The sequence below is a fragment of the Halichoerus grypus genome, chromosome 2 (assembly GCF_964656455.1).
Source record: "Halichoerus grypus chromosome 2, mHalGry1.hap1.1, whole genome shotgun sequence".
NCBI lineage: Eukaryota > Metazoa > Chordata > Mammalia > Carnivora > Phocidae > Halichoerus > Halichoerus grypus.
The window spans coordinates 57,556,990-57,576,655 of record NC_135713.1 but is presented as its reverse complement, the minus strand read 5'-3'; the positions used below and the strand labels follow the sequence as shown (position 1 = coordinate 57,576,655).

Sequence of the window (19,666 nt, the reverse complement as noted above, 5' to 3'; positions counted from 1 at the left end):
GTGTAAAATTACAACAGTGGTAATTGCCCCAGCATTGTTTTGTTTTGTTTTTTAATAAATTCCGATCCATGTCTTTCTTTTTTTCTTTTTTTTTTATTATTATTTATTTATTTGACACAGAGAGAGTGCGCACACACAAGCAGGGGGAGTGGCAGGGAGAGGGAGAGGGAGAAGCAGGCTCCCTGCAGAGCAAGGGGAGCCCGATGTGGGGCTCGATCCTAGGACCCCAGGATCATGACCTGAGCTGAAGGCAGTCACTTAACCAACTGAGCCACCCAGGTGCCCACCTCAGCATTGTTTTTAAAGTGGAAGTGGACACACAGTAGGTCCTCATGAAGTGTTGGTCTCTCTGCATGTAAGTGCAGACTTAAGCTAGGACTCCTAGTATCTCGTGGTGCTTTATGGCCACATCCCTGTTGGAGGGCAGAATTTGGAAATCTCTCTCTTTAAAGAAGGTTGTGAGATTATAACACTGAGGAACCCCAGGATTATATAGAACTTCTGTGCCAGCCCAGGGCACCCTTGCGCTGCCAACACTATGGCACAGAGGAACTGCCCTCCCCCGGAGACCAGGGATATGACCCGTTTCGTTATGGGCGCCTCTAATTATGCACATGTGTCCATCAGCTTGTATTATCTCCATAGCAATTCACCCTCCTGCCATTATGCCTGCCCCCAAAGCTGGAATTAGCATTTTGCAGTGATGTCTGGGAGTTTTTCCTGTGTTCTCCTGATAGGAAAGAGAAATTTGAAACCTATGCCAAAATGCTTAGAAGAATACCAGGAACATGATAAGGGCTAGTTAAGCATGTGCAAGGTATTTTTATCACTGTTACTATTTCTAAAGTAAAGTTTTCTGGATTAGCCCCACAGGGGAAATAAGAGTCAGAACATTTAAAGTTTCATAGCTTCCTCTCTGAGGGGAGCTCTGATTCGCTGCTGTGAATACACAGAGACTGATTAGCAGGAATGGAGAATCGGGCTATTTGGGGTTTTTCCCCTCACCATTCAGCTTCTCAGCTAGTCTCCTACCCCAGGCAAGCCTAGCAGGACAGGCCTGGGGGGAAGTGAAATGTGTTTTTTTCTTATCTAGAATGTGTGGTCCCCAAGCCTGTTAACTATAAACAAGTTCAGATGAGGTCAAACTGTGAGTCTTCATGGAGTATGCTCTCCCTGACTCTGAACATTCGTAAGCTTCTGGAAATGGCACGAGAGGGACAGAGCACTAGAAGCAGGTACGGCGGGCAAGAGGGCTTTAGCCTTCTCTGCTGAGCGCTCAGACAAAACATTGACCTTTGTGCCTCAGCTTCCTCGGAAGCAGTTGGTGATGCTCAAAATCTGTCAAAGCACCCTAGGTTACTGGGGGTGTGACAAAGCCTGGTTCCCCTGTCACCTCGCCACCTCGGCGAGAGAAGCTCCAATGTGATCTGTTTTGTACATCAGGATTCTATTGGAAACACCCACTGGACAAAATAATTCTGCATGTAAATAGCGGCCTAAAACCCACTGAACTGGTTTAAAACATGCTGGAAGGCACCACGGTTACTCTCTGATATTTACAGGGAGTAGGGAGGGATAGATAGTAGAGGTGGGGGTCGGGGGCAATGACAAGAGGTGGAAAGGGGAGGGGGTGGGTGGGGACCTTGAGGAGGACCAGCCAGAGGGCACTGTGCTCCAGCCCACACAGCACAGCAGGGATGACCCAAGTGCCCTGGGACCCCCAAGTCATTCATTCCATGCCCCCCACAAGGGCCACCTTTTTGCCTGGGCGGCTAGAACAAAGAGCAAGGGATCTGAGGGTGCCACCCTAGCTCTCTGTGACATTGAAATTATGGGGTGAAGGCTCAGTCCCTCTGGTCTGGAGAACAGGATCCAGACGCCCTCCCCCGCCCCCCACCCCAATGAAGTGCTGAGGTGAGGTAGGTTTATGACCCATCAGAAAATGCAAAAACAACTAAAGCCCTAGCAGGGTAAACCTGCTGAAGCCAGAACTCTGGGTTTCTGGGGGCACCAGGTTCACACCCCCAGGGAACCCAGCTGCTTTTGAGTTCTTTCTCCATCCATCTGCCGCCGTCCGCGCCCCGCCCCCCACCTTCAGAGTGTGCAGACTAGGGCTTGTTCCTCACTGCGGAGCTGAATGAGGAGGAAGTCTAGGGTGACACAGTGACCGTCTGTGGCTTTTTATGTGAAAATCCACATGTAAATGTGAATGCATTAAAATATCAGTTATTTTTTAATAAAAGATCATAAGGAAGACCTATTCCTGTGGTCTGCTGGTTTTGTTTCAAGAGTCTCATCAACATTCAGTAAAGAACTTCCCTTCCCCTGCTTAGTACCTCCAGTGGCTCTTCTTGTCCTGAGATCATGTCCAGCCCTGATCCCGTCCGCTATCACCTCCTCTCTTCCCCACCATCTTCCGCTCGGCCACACTCTCCCCTCGCCCCATTCTGGCCACTCTCAACCTTGGTCTGCTCCTCAAACCACGCTGTCCCCCCCCCACCCACCCTGGCACACTCTACACCACTGGTTCTGGTGATGTCAGCATCACCCGAAGCCTTCTTTAAAACTCAGGTGGCCCAGAGGCAGTGTTTAAATCTTGACTACAGACTTACTGTTCATTTTATTAGGTATAATAATGCCCAGTGGTTAAATTTAAAGTCTTTATTGATTAGAATGGCATACTGGAATATATATACACACACAAATATATATGTGTGTGTATAAAATGAGATGATGTCTGAGATTTGCTCTTAAACTACTCCAGAAAGAAAAAAAAAAGTGTGTATGTGGAAGGAAGGAGTGGGGATGGATGAAATGAAATTAGCACAATATTGATACTTGCTCAAGTTGAGGTTTATTATACTATTCTCTCTACTTTTGTGTCCGTTTTTAAATTTCTACCAAAAAAATAACATTTATTTCCTCAGGGAAAGAAACACCCAAGTGGATTTTTCATACCCCCAGAGTTTTCAATTTAGACTGTCTAAGGTTGCATCTGAGAATCTGCATTTCTAATAGGTTTCCAGCTGATACTAATGCTGCTGGTCCAGAGACTGCACTTTGAGAACCAGTGCACCAACCCCACCATTTCCCTTGCATGATTCCTACTCGTCCATTCGAGCTTCACTCTTCCACCGGCTGCCTAGCACGGGCTGAGCTCTCCTATTATACATGTTCCTATCATGCAGGCATCTAACTGAATTATAAATGCTCATCTGTACAGTTGTTTGCTTATGTTTATCTTCCCTATAATTCTATAAACTCCATGAACAAAGATCCTGGCCATCACCTATCCCCTGTGACTAACATGTAGTAGATGCTCAATAAACGTTTGATGGGTAGATGAATCTAGAAAGACTACCCATTTTAAATGCAGGCAGAGCATCAGGAGGGCTGTTCACATGTTGCAGAGAAATAACAGAGGAAAGAGTGTACCTGCCCAGTTAGCTGGATCAGCCAGGTGCTCCCCAGCAACCAGGGAAATGATAACTACTGCACCCAGACCTCCCTGACATCCCACCCTTTTTATATAAAACAGAAACAGTACTTGTGGAGGGCAGAAGTCTTCTCCACAAAATCAGGGTCCTGCATTCTGGCCCTAGGCTGTATGATGTTGGACAGGTCCTTTCTCTCTTGGGGCTTCAGTTTGCCATCTGTAAACCCGGAAGTTTCAATCTTCTAGCTCTAAAATTTGTTGCAAATCACAGATTCTGTGCCATGATGCTTCATTCTGAATAATATCCGATGATGGTTGGGGTGTTTGGTCCTTTTCCCTAATGTTGGCCAGATCATGTCAGCAAAGGAAAGCAAACTGGGAGGACTAGCTGGTTCTTGCTTCTCTCTGGAGCCTCTGTTTGGTGCCACCCTTCCCCAGGAACTGGCAGGGGGTCAGCTGTGAATGGGGGGGGCACGGATACAGCCCCCATGCACCAGAGCCTCAGGGGAACCAGAGAGCACAAATATTTGAGGGACACCCACTTCCTGCTTCTTGTCATTCTGCTTTATTTAGGGCAGCGTTCAACCCAATGGCCTGGCTGAGGTTTCAGGACTTGTGTATTTCAGATCAGTGCCCCCAGAATCATTTCTATTTCTTTTCTTTTCTTTCTTGCAATCCCAGTTTCAGATAGTAACTCCAAACCTACATCATAGTACTCCCAGCTTTGCTCGTTCTGCCTGGGACGTACTGGGAGGACCCCACTACAGCATTACAGATGTTCCCTATCGCTTAACTGGCTCGCCTTCACGTTTTGTATACGTTTGTACTTGTCTAGAAGGCCTTCTCTTTATTTTCTATCTTTGGGGACAGAGACTACAGGACTACAGTTACATACAGAAATAAATTGATTAGAAAAGCTGAGACCAAAAGAGCTTAAGAAGAGAGAAGCGAGAATCTTGGCCTCCTTTGCCACATTATTTAGTTAGAGAAGATAGGCTTTTAGCCTGGCTTTTACATAAGAGATTTAGAATAGGTTTACCCAGATATTTTGATGTTCTGGTAACAGCCTTCTCAGTCATGATGCCTTTTAACTTTTGCCCTCTTTGGGGTTCTCTTTGTCAGGGCAGAGGGCGTGTGCCCCTCTCTGTGGGTGTACTGGGGGGTTCCAGCTGCAGATGACTAAAAAAGCAAGCTCCAAAGGACCAGAAGAAAGTGAGGGCGTTCGCAGGTTCAGTGAGCTGAGGCTTAGAAAAGTTGATAAGAAGGATTAGAATTGAAAAATGAAAAAGACTCTTAAAAAAACCAATCCATTATAGGGTCCATTACTTTATACATATTGTCCAAAATCTCATGAATAAAGGGGAAAGAAAGGAAGGAAAAAGAAAACTGGCCTCAGTTCAGAACGTCAATTATGTCTTTTTTTAATCCTCTTTTTACAATTTATTTGACGTTTTGAACAGTGGCCAGAAAAGCTATTATAACTATAAAACATATTCATTGGTATAAATCTCATTAGGTCGAGTGATTTAATTAAAGTATTGACATGCTTAATTGATACATGTAAGCCAAGACCATTTTCATATCTCATTTCCATATGCTTTCTGCTTTAAAAGAATCGAGGAGCTGGAACTTAAAAAAAAAAAAAAAGTCTCCCTCCATAAAAACTGCTATAGATTCATCAGTGCCTGACGTCCCAGGGGACCACTTCCGGCCACTCTCTTGATTCTGAACCAGCTACTCCTCTAAGTGGCGCTGCTCAGAGGGACGGTGATGTATCCCCAGCCTGAGAGCCTGTCAGGCCCTCTTAGGATCAATAGGAGAATATTTATATTAATAAAGCACCAAGTTAATTAAATAAAATGGTCCTCTGGGTAAACTTAAGATACTAGAGGATGGGCAGGGATCAATATATTCTGCCATTTGAACATTAAGTATGTGCCTTGAAATTTTATGGAGCTTTTAAAAACTTGCTTCATAATATAAAAAGTTTGAAACCTCCACAAGTTTCCTCTGCCAAAACCTCTTGTGCCTGCCTTCTGGAGCTGAGGGAGGCAGGGACTGGAGCCGTTCCTTAGAGATGGGAGCTTGGGTGAAGGCCCGAGGGACCTTCCCCTAGGTCCTAGCACCTTCCCCTAGGTAGCTCTCCTCCTTGGGGGAGAGGGGGGGTGCTGCTCTCTGTGGACAAGGCTCCGGAGGGGGCGGAGGCCTGAGTTCAGTGCAGGGTCCAGGCAGTGAGGACGACACTTCCTTGTTTCCAGCGCAGCCTCCCATGTCCAATGTAAGAGAGACCTTGGATCCCCTCCCTTTCTTGGTCCCCTTATCCTGAGAAAGCCTAGACGCTGAGGATCTGTCGAGAGGAATCTGCAGAGCGTCCACCTGATCCTATGCCTCTTGCTATCCTCTGCCCCTCGTTCTCCCAGCCTGGCTCTTTCTGTGTGTTTGCACCTGTCTCCACCCCGTGTCCTTTGTCTCACATCTGTGCTTCTCTCTCTCTCTCTCTGCATCTCTGCCTTTCACGATCTCTTCGGGAAAATCACTGTTTCTGTGCATGTGTGTTTCTCTCTGACTTTTGTTTTTCCTTTTGTTTTCTCATTCTGTCTCACTGTCAGCCTCCCTTCCTCTTTGTTTTTGTGTCCCTGCCTGTTTTTCCCCTTTCTCTTTCTCTATTGTTCTCTCTCTATCTCCATCTCTATCTTTCAATCTCATCTATTTCTCTGTGTATCTCTGTCCCTCTCTGCTTGGGTTCTCCCACCCATCCACAGCTGACTTTAAAGAAGATCACAGACTCAGCCCTTCCATACTCAGAGGCCGACTTTCTGATTCCTTCCCCTCCCTCCTGGAGCAGCCTCCAGGGTGGGTTTGGGGATAGGAGAGAGGACAGAGGCCCAGTATATCTTGCCTTGAACAGCTGGGTCTGTCTGCAGAGGTGACTTTCATTTCCTGAGAGGTGATGTCATACTTGCTGTCCCCTTTTGTCCTCTCCCACAGACTCTGTCTTCTCATTTTCTTAGCTTTGACCCATAGCACCTAACTCCATGGGTACACTATAGTCACCTTATTAATGATGACCTTGCTTTGAAATGTAAGCCACAAGACAGTTTTAACAGGGTAGGAAGGACAGCCAGGGAATTTGCTTTAGTAGCAAATTCAACTCACCTTCCCATTTTGAGTGATCTCAGCCTCTCCTCTTGTGGCTGTTTCCTGCATGGCTCTGGACCCCCAGCAAGCTCACGTTCCCCAGCTTCCTTCGGAAGGTGGAGGGCTACTTTGACTTGTCCTGAGTCTGTGCAGAGGCAGCTGGTCACCATCCTGCCCTCAGCCCAGAGCCCGCATTAGGGTTGAGGCCACTCCCCTCCTCTCCCCCGTCTAAACCCTGCCCAACTGGATCCTCCAGCTCTCTCCTACCAGTGGTCCCACCAGCTGCCTCTAGCCCTCCTCCTCATCCATCCTCTTTGCGGCACCCCCTGCTGACTTCTCCGCACAGCAGTGGCTGTTGAATCCGCAGGCTCCAGCCAGCTTCCAAGGGGGTGTACAGAGAGCTGTGGGGCTTTAACTCTGTGACCATCCATCTTGACCAGCCATCCCAGGGTGAGCCTGGTAGAATCCATGAGGTCAGGTCTCCCTGCAGGACCCAGAGAAGCTTTGAGGCACAGCAAGCTGAGTAGAATCCAAGTATCGCTGTCTTTGGTATTAAATTTGACTGGGAGTTGCTGCTTTACAGTTTGAGCTCTGATGTAATGTTCTCTAGGACAAGGAATGTGTGGGGATTTTCTTGTCATCTACTCATAGTGTTTGAACGCAGACTTGCATAGATACAGCACTCATAATAACTGGTATTTATTAAGTGCTTATTATCAGCCAGGTAACCTACAGCTCTAAATTGATTAGCCATTTGATAGTAATTCCCTGACGTGAGTATTTTCGTTGTCCCTGTTTTACAGATGAGGAAACTGAGGCTCAGACAGGGTGATCTACTCATACAAAGCCACATAGCTAGCAAGAGGCCAAATCTGAATTCACACGAAGGTTCTCTGGGCTCCTGAGCCATGCTTCCAATGGTGTGCCTCACTGTCTCCTGGAATCCTGACCATAGGCAGGACCTCTGGGGCCAGTTATGAAAGGAAGGGAGTTGAGTTACCAGGCAGAGTATGGCTCAGGCTGTAGTTAATGGACAGAGAGGCAAGGGAGGCATTTCAGAAGGAGTCGCCCCTCTATCCCTCCTCTCTGCCCCCACCTCCTGCCGTGGAGGTCCTACCCTCTTTGCCCTGGACAGGGGAGTTTGTTGTATTGGGCATCAGACCCGTTGAAGCAGCCCCACATTCATCACCGCTTACTTGCCTCTCTGCGGTTCACGGGGTTCTCCCAGCGCGCACCCCTCGTCGCCTGCCTTTCAAGCTAAATGGCCAGAAGCCGGTCTGGGATTAAACCTTAGTGTTAACTTCAAACTTAGTGCCAGCCTATTGAAGTGCATCCATTTTTACATAAATAAGCAAGAAAACAGCATCTATTCCGCCTGAGTCGATACCAGGACATCCACAGGTGTGAGTTATTAGCAGTAGCTGTAATTGTTTTGAATGGAACAATAAATAGTACAGGGGGTCATGGGGAGAAATGTCGTACTATGGTATTAACATAGCTTAATGGCTTTAGCTGCTATATGCTTCATCCAACACTGGGCTTCGAGAAGCTGGCCTTGCAGTTCAGGGTGCTGAGCTCTTGCTGAACTGCTTTCCTGCTTGGGTAGAAGATAATTTTGAGCCTTTCTGAGGCCTCATTGATTTTATCAGCGGATGGCCCCAGGATAGCATCTCACCTTCATCCCTGAGGTTTCACTTATTTAATGGGGTTCTGAAGAGTTACAAGAAAGAACAGGCATATACAAGCCCCATTTCCTTGAGCCGCGCACTGGTTCCAGACTCCAGCCTCTGGGCAGCCGAAGCCTGAGGCGTAACCCTCCCCATGCACCACCCCCCTGCCCCTAGGTGCTCACGTTTCTTCAGTGAAAATGAACAGATGGCAGAGGAGGAGGCCCAGTGGAATATCCTCCAGTGGAGGAAGGAGGAGTTGCTCAGTCCATAAAACGTTACTCTAGGGTCAGGTGCACACAGGGTACCCAGAGAAGTATTGAAAGGATCCTTTCTTCATGACCAAGTTGAACATTGAACGTTACAGGGATAGAAATCAGGAAATGGCTTCACCTACTCCTAAATGACAGCGCCTCAGCCCATCGGCCTGCCTCTCTGCTTCCCACCTTCCCCAGTTGGACTTCTTAATCCTCAGGCTCCATGCGGGTTTCCACATCTCTTAGACCCTTTGGCAGAAAGGAGAGTGATCACAGAGCAAATTATCACAAAGATAATCAAAACTGTCTCACTGCCAGTCACCCCCTTCTGACATCTCCTATATAGCTGGATGCTAAAAATGTCTCCTTCTGTCCCCGGAGTTTGATTATCTCTATTATCCTAGTCCCAATGGGTGCCAGAATTCAGAAATGGGGAGAGGCGGGGGGGATGTTCTTGGAGATGTGTCTTTGTCAGCACACAGCCCTTTTCTGGACTGAATTCATTTTCCAAAATTTTTGTGTCCTCTCAGACCAGGTTTAAACTCTATTCCAAAAAACCAAATTATTTGCTTAGGCTCCCTTCCCAGGTACCTGCTCATTTCCACGCTTCAGTGTAGCTCACTAAACCCTTCTCAGTTAGAGACTTTATCAGTAGCTCCTTAGAACACAAGCCTGTTCTAGTGACATTAGTTCTCAGTCACCGTACTGCACCAGCAAGGCAGAGATAGAAGGGTGGGGAACAGGGGCAGAGCTCTTTAAAGGGACAAACTGGACTTGGGGGGGAAATCTCCATAGCTTGAGATTTATCCTCGATCATCCATGAACCAGGCAATGACATGAAATCATTTTCGCTTATTTTTAATCCATTCAACAAATATTTTTTAAGCAGGGTGTCAGGGCTTGTGCTCAGCAAAAGTTTCTAACCACGTGAAACTAATAATTTAATGAAGGAGCCTATGGCAATGACCATGTTTCCATATAAGCTTGACCTTCAGTCAGCACAAGGATTAGCAAACAAGCGATCACTCTAGATCCAAACTCACTTCTACATGTGCCTAAGTCCTTAATTTGCCTTGAGCTTTTGGGTAAGGTCAGATTTAACAGCACCCTGGGTTAAAGGACCACTTTGATGGATGATCTGGCATTCTGCTGGAGCTTTCTTTTTCAGAGGCAGTAAGCAGAGAAAAGAGATTGAGTCAATCACAGACCCTCTGTCTTTCCTGATGCCAACAGAAATGGGCCCAAGTGGTCACTGAAAATAGAAATTTGGAATCTACCAGAAAAACATGTTAGAAGGTACACTTTCCACCCCCTTAATTTTTGCTAATTGTACAAGTGGATCTTCACCTATGAGATATTCTGCCTCAGAACCTAGGCTATCAGGCCACCATCTGGGAGGCAAATGAAGGTGCCCAGGTCAGCAATTAATCATGAAGCAGCCCAAATGCACATACTTCATTTCAGAACAATTCCATAAACGCTCCCCCCAACCCCTGCTACCTCCACCCCCCTGCTCGCAAGGTTTCATCTCCTAATTGCAAAAGCTTTTTGGCATGGGAATGTCTTTGTGAAGAAGAGAGGACTCAATTTGGGCCATCTCTCTAAAGAAGACACAGGAACAAGGACGCTTCTCCAATTAATCAGCAAATGCTTGGCTCCAGCTTTCGCCAGAGGATCGATTTACATAAAGCTATTCTCAAGATGAATTTGCCTCCCCCTCTACTCCCCATGCATTCCTCTTGTCCAGCCAGCGTTAGATGTGCTACTGGATTTCGGATTGACAGTGTCAGCTACGACAATCAAATTAGGGATGAAAGCCTCAGAGGACTGCCAAGGGAGAGGGACGGAGGGAAAGGAGAGGGTAGGAACAGTATGTCAGCCTGGAAGGAGGATGGACTGCACAGAAATGGGCTCCCTTTCCCCAACTGTATTGGGCAGACACGTAGTCTCAAACAAAGGAAAAAAAGAAAACCCTGGTCCCCATCCTTTTGAACCAGGTGGATACCCCCCCCACACACACACACTCACACCAAAACATTTCATTGGGGCTAAAATTGGCAAAGGACTATCTCAGGCATGTAATTAGATCCTTAGGATCAGATGATTTTCAGCATCAGATTTCTGCCCACAATGTAAGAACACCACAATCTCAGTTACACCCCCTGAAGGGTACATGACAGTGGACGCACAAACTCGAGTCAGATGCTGGTAGTTAGAATCCTGGTGATGTTTCTTAGGCCACTTAGTGAAGCAGGGAAGTCTGGACCAGAACAGAAAGCACAATTGGACTGATAACAAGAGCTCCCCAATCCCGTCTAATGTAACTACCTTGTGGCTAAATTGTGATAATTCTAGGAATTAGCTGTTGAGAAGCTCAGCCTCTGTACCATTTGCTGGAGATGATCAGTCAATTATAATGCTGTTTCATGAACACAAAGAGCCTTAGTCGGCGTTGCATATGATAATTCAATGAGGAAAGCTTCTGTTTGGACTGGAAGCATTGGTTAACCCTGCCAGCCCTGGAAAGTTCGTTCAGAAAGATACAAATTAAATCCTTTGGCTGGAAGGAGGTTCTCTGCTCATAGGAGGAATGGCTGAATGACTAGGATATTTCAAGCCCTGGCTTGCTTCCTTAAATCCAAAAGTTTCTATCTTGAATGGCTCCCTTTCATATTTCCTACTGTTTACCCACCCACCCCATCCCACCCCCAGCCTCTGAGGAGTCCCATTTTGGGCTCCTTTAGATTGGTTGCAATATCTAATACTCTTTTCTCTCTCTTGACAATGAGTGGGAACAGAACTATGGCATCAAGCTCCTAGCCTTATTCTAGAAGTGCACTGTCCAATATGACAGGTGCTAGCCATGTGTGGTTACTGAGCACTTGAAATGTGGCTGATCTGACTTGAGATGTATGTAAAATACACACCAGATTCTGAAGACTTGGTATAAAAAAGAATATAAAGTATCTCATTAATATATTTTTATATTGATTACATGTTAAAATATTTTGGATATATTGGGTTAAGTAAAATATTAAGATTCATTTCAGCCATTTCTTTTTATTGTTTTTAATGCAGCTAATGGAACAAAGTAAATTGCATGGGTGTCTCATGTTATATTTCTGTGGGACAGTGCTGTCCTAGAATTAGCAGATCCCCTCTGGAGGGGCGCTGGCCTCTATACCCTTCAGCCCAAGGCTGAAGTGTCCTGTTGACCAGCATGGAGGTTATGTGGTTTTTTTTGTTTTTTTTTTTTTAAAGATTTTATTTATTTATTTGAGAGAGAGAATGAGAAAGAGAGAGCACATGAGAGGGGGGAGGGTCAGAGGGAGAAACAGACTCCCCGCTGAGCAGGGAGCCCGATGCGGGACTCGATCCCGGGACTCCAGGATCATGACCTGAGCCGCAGGCAGTCGCTTAACCAACTGAGCCACCCAGGCACCCGGAGGTTATGTGTTTTTAATTGGGGGGAATTCATTGGGATGAGCCCTGTGTCCCCCAGCTCACCCCTCCCTACTTTTATGTCCACAGTCAGCCTGCTTTGCTCATTTTCTTTAACCTGTGTGATCCTAATGCATTTGAATTTGTGATTTCTAGAACATCTGCCCATAAGGAGACAGAAGGTGTGTATGTTAGTGACTAATCATAGAGCAAACCAATAACACTAACCTTACTTGCAGGCCTCCGTCTCTCCGTCTAAGGGATCCTTAACTCTGTGGTGCTCAGACAGCAGGCCTTCACCTGCTCTTGAATGGTCACAGCTCGAGATCTGCCTCAGGGCCTGGCTCCTCCAGTGTTTTTTTCCCTCAATGCAGTCCTCCTAGAAACCTGGGAAAACACTTGTCTGTGAGCCCCCCCCCCCCCCCGGAATGCTCTAATCCCAGTCACCAGAGGCTCCCCCACAGGTTTAGGAGGGTCCAGGGGCAAAGTGCTTGGCTTCCTCCTGCTGAATGGCTGGGGTCCCAGGGAAGGGTGTAACCATCCATGGACTCTTACGCCTTCTAGGTCGGCCTCCAAACTGGGCCCCTGAGTGGCTTTGTCAGGTATGGATTAGATATTGTCGCTCTGTCCCCCTTCAGCCTTCTGTGACACTATCCCATAAGCATTTTGTCCAACACTAGCAGGCTCACACCTGAGACATGTTTGGACCTTTGCATGTTGGACCCAAAATTTTCCCTAGACACTTAAGGTAGTAGGATGCTGTATTTGTTAGCTTCATGCTAATAAAACAAAGATAGTGATTTGCATTTATATCTTGCTTTAGAGTATAGAAAGCCCTTGATTTTTCATTACTCTCGATGCTTATCCTGATTTCACAGAAGCACCAGTTCAGGCTCAGAATTGAATTGATGTTCTTACAGACACACAGCCCATTAAGTAGCACAGCTGGGGTGTGAACTCAGCACCTAATCCCATGCACAAATCACCGTCCCCATGCTTTCAGATTTGTTCAAAGTTTATACTCCAGAGCCCATCCCCAGGGTTTCTGCCTCAGGTCTGGGATGGGTCCGAGAAATCTGCATTACTTTTTTTTTATCCTGGAAAATTTCACACATATGTAAAAGTCAAGCACAAATTATAAATGAACCTCCTTTGTACCTAGCACTCAGTTCCAGTAAGTATCCATTCATGGCCAATCCTACTCCTTTTCCACTTCCACCCACTCCCCTCCTCTTCTACATTATTTTGAAGCAAAACCCAGACATCATCATTTAATCCTTAATTACTTCAGTATGTGTCTCTCAAAGATAAAGACCTAAATGAAGGGAAACATAGCCCACAATACCATTATCCTATCTAAATTATTTTAGAAGCCAGGAATCTGTATTTTTTTGAAGCATCATGGGTAAGTTCTGAGGAGGTAGACCATGAGCCCTGCAGCAAGAACAGTTGCCCCGCGCCACGCCAAATCTTAATAACATCTTCAAAAGGGCCTGATTTTTATCAGACTGTCCACTTTGAAAGACAAAACCAAAGTACTTGATGACACAAGACTGCAAGTCCCAGTGATCCAGATCGGCATCTTTCCCTTCCCCCCGCCCCTAAAAAATGAAAAAGATACTGAGCCTCAAGTGAAACAAAGCTGTGAATTATTTTCCCTGCTGGTTAGGAACAGTCTACAGTGTGACTTTAGATACAGAGTTTCTTCTTGTAGAAAAGGAAAAAAACAGTGAAACTGCAGCTCTTACTTCTGGGGACTGTAGATGTTTATTTTCCAATTGAATGTGGGAAGAGTCCTGCTTGTTTATATCGGGGGTCAAAGAGAATGCAAGCTCCAGGAAGTCAGGAACTCAGTTCTGTTCACTTCTGTGTCTCAGCATGTGACAAAGAATAGCACATAGTAGGTGCTAAATTTATTTTTTGTTGCATGAAGAATCTGAGCTGACACTTAATCTGCCAATATTAAACATTTGAATGGTATGCCTAAGACTTTTCTAATGAGCTTGCCAGGGGAGGCAGAATGAAAGGAGCTTTTCCTGATCTCTTTCGTTCAGTAAATGTTTAGCATCAAGGGAGCAAGCATGTAAACTGGTGCAATGAAATATTCAGAAGCCAACGGGAGCAGTGAAAGTAATTGGGTTGGTTTTGTTGTTGTTGTTATGTTTTGTTTTGTTTTGTTTTTGTCCCCCATTGATACTTTGATTCTCTGGGTCTCTGACATACATGGCAGTTCTTTCAGGAAATGATTCAGTTATTCCATTATAATCTCCCTTGGACAAAGGATGCCAAAGGCACCCAGCTAGAGGTACCAGGGCTTCTTAGCTGGGACATATGCTTGGGGCTCACTTGGTTTTGACGGTGACCCAACTGCAAACATATAATCTTGCTTATTAAGGTAAATTGCCTGCAGAAGAGATTTACCTTCTCAGATAAATCCTCCCCAAAGTCCACATTGTAAAATCCCCAGGGAATAATTTTTCCTGCATGTCTGTCCCTCCCACAGTATAAAATAAGGTAAGCAAGACCGTCTTTCTCTTGGGCTCCTAGAGTGGAGTGATAATGTCACAGTTACTATACATTAGGAGTTGGGGTTAAGGGGAGCAGGGTTCAGCTTTGTATAACATGGCAGCAGTGAGAGTACAAGAATTTTTAGATTCATGGATTATCCATCAGAAATTTTTTAAATCCCTAAATGAGTTTTGATTGATACCTACTGCACCAATGGGCAGGTTTCCTCCTACTAGGCAGTGACTGGAAAAGTAATTTTTTTTTAAAGATTTTATTTATTTGACAGCGAGAGAGGGAACACAAGCAGGGGGAGTGGGAGAGGGATAAGCAGGCTCCCTGAAGAACAGGGAGCCCAATGCAGGACTCGATCCCAGGACCCAGGTATCATGACCTGAGCTGAAGTCAGGCGCCCACCGACTGAGCCACCCAGGCGCCCAGAAATGCTTTTTTTTTTTTAAGATTTATTTATTTGAGAGAGAGAGAGAGAGTGAGAGAGAGAGAGAAAGCACAGATGGAGAGGGAGAAGCAGACTCCCCGCTGAGCAGAGAGCCTGATGTGGGGCTTGATCCCAGGACCCTGAGATCATGACCTGAGCTGAAGGCAGATGCTTAACTGAGCCACCAGGCGCTCCTAGAAATGCTTTTAGATCATCCCTTCTTGGCTTATCAAGAGGTGATAGTTTTGTGTTTTTTTTTTTTTTTTTTAAGTTACTAAAAAGGTACCTGATTGGTCTCAGTGCAAGTGGTCCGGGGAGGTAGACAAAGAAGGTATCAGACTGGGTTGTTCCAATTTCCTTTGGTCACTGGATATGTCATCTTTCATGAGTAATTTTTTTTTAATCTTCTGAGAACTTCCTGAATCAGGAGAATTTTCCTTGAAGCCTATTTATGAATGCTTTGGGTTGGCTTCCTTGGGTCTCTTTACTGACACTGGCTCCCATCTCCTGCTTCAGACTTTGAGGATAAAGATCATGACCGGGAGCCTCTTCAGCAATCTGTCCTTGAGTTGTTGGAGCACCTTGTTCAGCCTTCTGGCGAACAGGCAGAGCCGGGCAATTTGTGTTTTTCTTGGGTGGTCTCTAACCAAAGACTGTCTGATGCAGGGCTCTAGAGGCCCAGATCCCTTGGTTAGAAACAGGAGCTCCCAGGTTATGGGGCTAAGGCTAGGACTTTTCCTAACTGACCTTTATTTCTCTTCTTGATCTTGCTTCCTGCATCCCTTACTGGTCTCTCCCAGGAGCACTTTATGAATACATCACTTGGCTAAGTGTCAGCTTCTTTGAGAGCCCAATTTGAGACAGACCTTTTCTCCTGAATTCAAAAGACCCTAGAATCAAATATGGATACTCCTATCTAGATGATAGAGGAGGGAAACGTTGACCCCTCCCTGAGATTTTACAGGAAGAATATTAGCAACGTTTATGTGTTCTATTCTTTGCACAGTTGTAGACAGATGTCCTGAAGAGGGTCATAAAGGATATTTTCAGCAATGTAAAATGCAGGACTAAATGGGCAGAAAATCCAAGAAATAAATGCAGCCATGCAATGAATGCCTGGGTTCCAGGTGCTGTGCAAGGCGCTCATGTATCAGCTCCTTTCATCCCCGTGATTAACCGAGGAGGTCAGTCAAGCCCCCATTGTAAAGATGGGGAAACTGAGGCATAGAACATTTCAGTAATTTGCATGATCATACACCTAACTAGCTCGCCCCACCTCAGAAACAAGAATACCCCAAGATTGGGGGAGCTTCCAAGCCCCATCTTGTACCTTTGGAATAGCTGAAGATTGACAACTAGGAGCAAATTCCACCCCCCACAAATTGCCATTTAACACAGGCCAGCCTTCCTGGGAGCATGAATATGACCCGAGACAAGGGCATTGTCCCCACGAGAGCAAAAAGGAGACTGTTTTCCTGCTTCTTGCCTTGCCATCTTCCCTGGTAAACATGGGGTGGGCAGGGGTGGGGGTGAAGGTGGGGACTGTCATTCACTGTTGCGCTGAGAACAAAGCGTGGCTGACATTGTGGGGAGAGCCCCGGGAAGCATTTCAAAGCTCCACTGGAACTAGACAACCTTTCAATCCATTTATCAAAGTGTCTGCAGTTCCCGTTTCAAGGTAGATGAAGCAATAATAAATTTGTGAAGAAAGTTAATCTGTGTCCAAAGCATTTTAGTAAATTAAAAGGGGGGGGGGCTGGCTGGAAGGGGGATATATTGGTTCTTGCCAACTCCTATTTGACTTACTGTCTCCTTAATAAGTCCTCTTTGGTCTTGTGTTTTTGGATGGAATAATCCATCGGTTAATCATTTTCTGGAAGCAGGAAAATGCACTTTAGCTAATGCAGTTCTCCTTTCTTTCAGAGTCCTAATTATTTAAAAAGGCATCCCAATCCATAGTCCTACTTCCCAACCAAGAAAACGTTTCCCAACAGCCGTCTTCCTTTACGTCCCCCAGAAAATCTTAGCATGCCCCTTATCCTCTCACCGTGCTCCAGCCTTGTCCTTTTCCCTGGTTCCTTCTGAGCATTTTCCCTCAGGAGGGGCAAGGCACTAAACCCCCAGCAAGCAATTGGCCGGAACTAGGCTCTTGAGCACTACGGATAGATTTTGTTATTTTTATTTAAATGTCAGCTGAAAATGGTGGCTCTTGTCTCTCTCAAGGGTAGTGCTTAGCACTAGCTCCATGCTCTGGCATCACGCTGAGATAAACACGCTATTAGGAGCCTTCACAAAGGCCTCGAGATAATTGTGAAGGGACAGTTACCGAAAATGAAGCACCCAGCCCTGAACCCTCCTCCACGCCCCATCAGTAACACCATTAAAGCTGTCAGTTTGTCAGCCCACTGGAGGTATTTATGAAATCAATATACAATCCTACAGATGGATGGCAGTGGTATTGTTAGCTGGAGAACAGAGGCTCAATGGAAAATAAAATTAATAAAATTTACAAGCGGATTGTCATGGGGAACAGATAAATTCCCTACAATCCACTGTTTTGCTCAGTTGCGGCAGAAGCAAAGCCATGGCAGGGAGGCGGAAAGAAAGCTGTGCTTTAAACTGTGTCCCTTCAACTAGAAGCAAGACTGGGTCTACTTCCAGCAACGAAATAGTGACCAGAAACCCAAGTGGCTGCCCGGTGCCATTGCAGGGTTTTTCCCGTGTGATTGCTTCTGTGGGACGTTTCCTAGCAGCTGGGCCGGATTTTTCTGCTAAAATGCTACTCTCCTCTCATCCCACCATATTACAAGCCAGAACTGTCATACGATGGTTATTTCTTCAGTATGTTTGGGGTAGCTTAAACTCCAAGGGTTAACGCACTACTAGAGGATGTTCCCCTTCTCCTGGCTCCCAGGCATGGTTATAGCTGACTCGTCCAAACGTCTCTCCTGTTTGCTCCCCTGCCCCTGATTCTGATCACCAGCCGTTGGCCAGAAGTGTGGCCTGACCTGTTTCCCAGAGTGGCCAAAGATAGCAGCCAAGCCTGGGAGCGTAGTGGGTAGGGGCTTGCTGTCCTGGAGACCAGCCTTTACTTGGCAGAAAAGACTAGGCCCATTGTGGTGGCTGGAGCCTTACAGCCCAGATGCCTGGTGGAAATTGCATTAGTCAGATGACAGGACCTGCTCCCTCTTCTCCTGCAGTCTGATGGAGAGCAGAGGAGTGACCTTGGTGACCCTGCCTGACCTCTACTGTCACCGTGGGCTTTGTTCAGTGCCCCGACTCCAGGCTGGAGCCCTGCTCATTGAATCAGGCCCAGCCGGGGGAGCCTGCTATGGGGCTCCTTGTGCATCTAAATTTATTTACACCAGTTGCAGACAGAGGAAACTGGATTTGAGATGGGGAACACCGTGTTATTGAGCCCCAGAAGCCACCGGTCGTCGTATCTACACCCGACCCCAACTCCGAGCCTTGCCTTGGGGCTTAACCATGGCCCCAGACAATCCCCAAGGGTCTAAAGTTCCGACCAGCTGCTCGGAGTGTGGCTTAACTCCTCTCCGCAGGTGAGAACAGGAAAGGGACGCCTCTCTTCTGCTTTCTGTTTTTCCTCCTGCTCCTTCACACAAGGTTAACTTAGACAGCCTAAGTTTTCGTGGAGGATGATTGTCTGACCTCTCTTCCCAAATATATTTGGAGTCCTCTTTAGCTTTTGATTAGGTTCCTGTGGAAAATCAGTGTGGGAGAGTATCCATTAGTACAATCTGCCTCTGGGACAACTTGGCAGTTAAGGACGTTTACCCTGTGACCCAGCATGTTCTCCTTATAGGACTTTATACCAAGGAAGGAGCTCAACAATTTAAACGCGTAGGGAGGAAACCTCATCCTAGTGTTTCCTTAAATGACAAATACCCCACAGTGCGGGATCCTATAGCCCTGTATACAATTGGATGATATACAGTGATTGAAAATGTTGCCATACATGTATGTTAATGACATGAACAGATGTTCTCAACATAATAAGTGAAAAAAAGGGTTTATGACTGACTATATACTATGAGATCATGTTGGTGAAATTTATACATATTGCTCCTAATTTGTAACAGTGGTTATGGTCTGGGTAGGTAATTTTTTACCTTAATATCTAATGGTTTTTGTGTTATTTTCACAATAATTGAGATCTATATCTGTATCTATAGATGTATGTACATACGATTGATGTGTGTGTGTGTGTGTGTAGACACGCGCAGGTGTGATTGATTACTGAGATTCCAAGCAAGCTTGAGGTATGAATGTAAACAAGTGCATGTGTTTGGTTTGAGTGGGGGATGGGGGGAAGGAAACAGAAAAAAAAAACACATGCGTCTTAGGAAAGGAAACTGAAGCTTTGGGGATTGTTAAAAAGGACCTGGCTCAAGACCTGGGTTTGAGCTGCCTTCAGCACCTGGTACTTTGTCCCTTACCTTTCTTCCTCAGAACAACACGTTAGCACTGCTTAATGCTAGATGAGCTGCCAGTAGGACCCCCATTTTGGGCGGGTTTGTAGAGATGCAATTTGAAGTTATCATGCCTGTCACTAAGCTCGATCCAGGAGGCCCCCGGGGGGTGTCTGGTGCTCTGGAATAAATGGAGATGGACACCCCCCCATCAGAAAATCAGGATGGCTAGGATCCCTTCCAATCCCAGATGACAAAGGCAGAGAATCCCTGAGAGTGGGAGACTGAGTGCTGTTGACCCTGCAGTGGGGGAGGGACGGCAAGGGGGGAGGGGGGCAAGGGGTCTCTCTGGG

General features: G+C 46.2%; 1 protein-coding gene and 1 long non-coding RNA gene across 2 annotated transcripts in view; one reads left to right on the top strand and one right to left on the bottom strand.

The window, feature by feature from the left end:
- The window catches only part of SLIT3 (slit guidance ligand 3), a 592,234-nt gene that overhangs the window by 383,852 nt on the left and 188,716 nt on the right, over window positions 1–19,666 (top strand). The gene's annotated exons all lie outside the window — the stretch shown is intronic.
- The window catches only part of LOC144381090 (uncharacterized), a 188,017-nt gene that overhangs the window by 115,717 nt on the left and 52,634 nt on the right, over window positions 1–19,666 (bottom strand). The gene's annotated exons all lie outside the window — the stretch shown is intronic.